The 4,887-nt window shown below is 39.2% G+C and overlaps 1 long non-coding RNA gene across 1 annotated transcript; it reads right to left on the bottom strand.

The window, feature by feature from the left end:
- Positions 1-1,740: 1,740 nt before the first annotated feature.
- On the bottom strand, positions 1,741-4,634 carry LOC311135408. The gene is made up of 4 exons (XR_014613760.1): positions 4,586-4,634; positions 4,323-4,494; positions 4,062-4,189; positions 1,741-3,935 (listed from the first exon to the last, which is right to left on the bottom strand). It is a non-coding gene; the product is annotated as an uncharacterized lncRNA (long non-coding RNA).
- Positions 4,635-4,887: the final 253 nt, after the last annotated feature.

The following is a 4,887-nucleotide window of genomic DNA, read 5'->3' as shown; positions in this document are numbered from 1 at the left end:
ACTTGGAAAAGCGGTCCACAACGACCAGGATGGTGGCGTTACCTTGGGAGAGGGGAAGATCAGTCAAGAAATCAACACTAAGGTGAGACCATGGTCATTGTGGAACTGGTAAAGGTTGTAACTTACCCACTGGGAGGTGCCTAGGTGCCTTACTCTGGGCGCACACCGAGCAGGAGGAGAGGTACACCCTCACGTCCTTAGCCAAGGTAGGCCACCAGTACTTTCCAATCAGGCAGCGCACTGTACGACTGATAACTGGGTGACCAGAGGAGGGTGACGTCTGTGCCCAGAAGATCAGACGATCACGGATAAGAGCAGGCACGTACCGCAGCCCAGCTGGACACTGAGGTGGAGATGGATCTGTGCGTAATGCCTGCTCTATATCCGCGTCCATCGCCCATACTACCGGCGCCACAATGCAGGAGACCGGGAGTATGGGGGTGTTGTCTCTGGGCCTCTCCTTTGTCACATACAGTCAGGACAGTGCGTCTGCCTTACATTTACATTACATGTACATTTACATCATTTAGCAGACGCTCTTATCCAGAGCGACTTACACATTGGTGCATTCACCTTGTAGCCAGTGGGATAACCACTTTACAATATGTTTTTTATTTTTTTTATCTCTTTGGGGTGGGGTAAGGGGGGGTACACAGTAAAAACAGAAGTGTTAATTTAACTCCTATCGAGTTGAATTTAACTCTGTTTCAGATAACATTTGGTCCCACTCAAAATCAGTGTAAAATGTACTCTTTGGTCAGTGTAAAACTTTTAGAGTTAATTCTACTCCATATTGTGTAAAAAATAACAATGAAATGTGTCAAAATATTTAACACTGTAGTTTAATCACACTGTTGAGAGTAATATGATTACACTGTATAGAGTTAAGTCAACTACAATTTTACTTTAAAAAATGACACTTTAAAGTGTAATGATATTTACTTTTCATTTCTCTACAGTGTTTTTTTTTTTTTTTTTTAAATCATATGATGTAGTGTTACTGAATTATAGAAATATCAATACTATCAAATAAAACAAAGCACAATAATACAAGATGAGAGCACCCACATTTATTGAAAAAAAAAAGTGTAATTTCAATGTCCGTGAATTTACATTGTACACCCATTGCCTTGTCTATGACAGAAGTATAACATCATAAAAATGTTCACCAGAGAAAGCAATATGGCACAACAAGGAGAGCTGTGTCATTTCCTCCATATGACCTTTGTATGTCAAAAGGTCTAGGGTAGTGCAGGTTGTCGACATGAAAAAAAACTAAATCATGCTTTGATCTGATCACCTCATATGCATGGAAATGTTCTTGAAAAGTTACTGTAACTAAAGGCACTGTGAGTAGTAACAGTTTTTCACACATTATCAGAACTGACTCAATCTGATAAAACAAGGGCACTTCAGAGTCAACTTCGCCACAGATAACCAAGTGTGGGCGATAAACATACCCATTATGTTTAGCCCAATTAACCTTCATAACCTGAATGCTACTGGGCACTTGCATTGCCAAAGCAATTTCAGAACCTCCTTTTACCATATTTAAAGCCACCATTTTTCCTGGACCAATATCTAACCGACTAAAAGTTGTTGATCTTCGCCAACTATATGCCATATGATTCTGATGCTTTTTTGCCAGCGTTTTGGTAATATTTTTAAACGATTTAAGCTGTTTTTTGAAAAAATTATGTTTGCCTTCATACCTCATACACCAACTATGAAGTACAGGCCCTATTTTCTGGATGCAGCGGGGATAGTGGATAAGAAAATGGTGCTTTGGTAAAAGTTTTTTCTGAGGATACAACTTCTTAAACAGTGTATGGTGATCAACAATCAAATGTTTTAAATATACACATAGACCTTGAGATAACATGGGCGAGAATATAATGTTAATTATTTGCAATAATAAAAGAAGCAGGCCCCAGTGTTGGTCAGTAGAAGTTACCAAATCTCCAAAGATAAGAGGAACATTCCTAAGTAAGCACCAGGACTGAATTGCATTCAGTCCCAGATCATTAGATCCTTCACTTAAATTAACAGTCACAGGCCTGTTATTTCTCTCTGTGAAACCATAATCAAAACTTTGTATTCTTGAATGTATTTCTCCTGATGTAACATGTTTTTCATTCAAATACAGAAATAATAACTTCAATTCGTACTGGCCAACCCCTTCTAACACATCATGCATCACATCAACTGAGAAGTTCTCAGTTGTGTGAAAATACCTCAATGAATTTAATATGCATGACCTTTTCACACCAAAAACATACGGAAGGGATGGATTACAAGCCATTTCTTGACAGTGAGCAGTATGCATATCTTTGGTGCGTAAAACTATTTTGGAAGAATCTTCAGAGAATTCTGTTTGAAAGTCCTCCTTTTCTGCTAAACAGAACCTGCAACAGTACCTTGCACTGAAAGACTCCACCAGACCAAACAAACTATGCAAACCCAAATTATCACCTGTTACCTGTACTACAGTGCCACGTACATAACCACTGTATAATGGAATCTCAATACCATCGCTCTCTAACACTTTAATGTCTCGAACAATGGGAGCAAAAATTTCACTAAAACCATATCGTTTAACATCTTGAGTATGAAATAAGGCGCACAGGTGTATGTTAGCCAAAAAAGAATTCCATTTTGGAGAGAAGTTTCTTAAAGTAAAATATACTCCACCCAATTTATGAATACCTCGCTTGGAACCCAATGGGTTGGCGACCTCAAAATCATCATAGAACATCTGGACCTGTATTGTCTGCTTCTCAGTTGAGAACAGGGGGTGACTTTTAAAAAAAGATCCATCACAAATATCTCTCAGTCTAGAGTTGCTGGTAGCTGAGCTTTGCAACATTTCTGCAAAATACTGACTTTTAAATATTGACTGCAGTGTAGATAAAATTGGAATATACATGAATTTATCTTGAACTACTACCTGATCATATGTTCCAGTCTTTTTATTTCGTCTTGTGTCAAATCTTGAACCAATCACACATTCAACTGGTTCTACTATTTCCCACTTGGCAGTCATACATTTTGATCGCTTGTATTCCGAATTTAGAACTGTGAAAGGATTCTCTAACCCCTCAAAACACGCCTCAACTTTCTTGCACATTTCTGTTTCTCTTTCATTACTAAATACATGCTTTATCACTGTTTCTTTAGCATGCTGATGAATATCTTGAACAATCTCTTCCATGGAAATCACTACAGTATTTACTGTACTTTGACCAACACCTGCTGCCTTTAGATCAGAAATAACAGCTGCACAACTATTTACAATGTATGGCGAAGATAACTCTGACTCAGCCTCTAAACATTCAGTCGACACTTCAACATGAGAAATATTACTGGTGTTGACGGTACTTTGAGGGTCTGAAAGATCATCTTCTATAGAATCTACTAAACTTTCTCCGTGGCACTTGTTAAGATGTTTTCTAAAACCAGAAAAGCTACCAAAAGAACGTGAGCATCCTTCTTGACCACATTTCAGAAAAAGAGTCCTGCCTGTACATAGCCCATGAATTATCTTAAGGTGCTTAACAAGGTTGTTTGGACTTCCATGGTCACTTTTGCAAAGAAAACACTTCATAGTTTTATCTCAACTAACGCACCATTCTTGCTCGCAACTCAGCAACTCTAGGAGTCTCCTTTGTTTCCCCCATGTCGATGTTATAGATGGTTGTTTGCACAAAAGTGAAAAAGCTGCTCAAGGAAGAACTGTATGACGTACCAAATACGTAATGGCCTTTAAAGACTTCGTCAAAAGCTCCTACTGAACCTGTTGCCTTGCATGGAAGAGCATGCTTGTCAACCACAATGAAGTAGGAGTGAATGCTGCTCTGTGTGGATCCCTGGGCGAGAAGGTAGGGCTGACTGCTTTGGGTGATGTTGTCAAGATGCTGCTGCACACTGGTTCCAACCTACAAAAAAAACACATTCAACAGAATTGTTTTGGTGACTAACCTCTGACAATAGATAAGATCACCTCAAACTGTGCACAAGATTGAGATGATGGAATATATATTTTAAACAACTGTTAAGCATACCTTTTGAAATCTGATGAGCTGATCTACAGCTTGATATGCAGACATCTTTCCCGGCCTCTTTCTACCTTGTGCAGATGGTGGTAGCAAATGTAGCAGCAGCAAGATGGCAGACATGTCACTGTCCCAGCCTACAAATAAGTAAATAAAAACCTGGTTAACATTGTGCCGTAGCATAACATTCTTATTCACAACTTGCACCATTATGGACATATAATGCACACCTACATTATCCACATAAAAAGTAAAACAGTTCATTCATACCATTCTCAACTTCAGCAGCTGACTCAGCATTGCGCATCAAATCCAAGAGTTCTGTGGTGGATACAAGTCCATGGCTTTCCTTTATTACTTTTGCTTTGAAAGTGGTTGGCCACTTCTCCAAGAATTTGTTGGCTGTGGCCTCACCAAACAGAAGTCTGAAATCTTGTTCTATCTGCAATGTAACACACAAAGACAGAAATAATGAGTGTTACCTTATTCTTCATTGGATATTTTTGGTGATGCAGTGAATTAAGTTGTCATACCAGTCCTGGTGTGTCCAGAAATCTTGGGAAGACCGAGAAGACATCTGATGATTTGGCTTCATCGTTGACCATTGCTTGCCGATATATGAAGGTCATTTTCATCTTCTCACGGACAGTGTTTTCATCAGCAGAGTGTCTCAAAACAGCAATAGCTGCTTCCACATCCTCATCAGATGGCTCTCTGTCATAGGTGAAGGGCTGACGATCACGGCCTGGCCCACCAACTTAAGACAAAATACAGTGTTAAGAAATCCTTTCTGTACAATTCACAGGTCACCATTATAATTACATGTCACTGATCA

This window comes from Coregonus lavaretus, assembly GCF_964263955.1.
Source record: "Coregonus lavaretus genome assembly, chromosome: 9".
Taxonomy (NCBI): Eukaryota; Metazoa; Chordata; class Actinopteri; order Salmoniformes; family Salmonidae; genus Coregonus; species Coregonus lavaretus.
The sequence above is the reverse complement of the archived record's forward strand: the minus strand, read 5'-3'. Positions and strand labels throughout refer to the sequence as shown.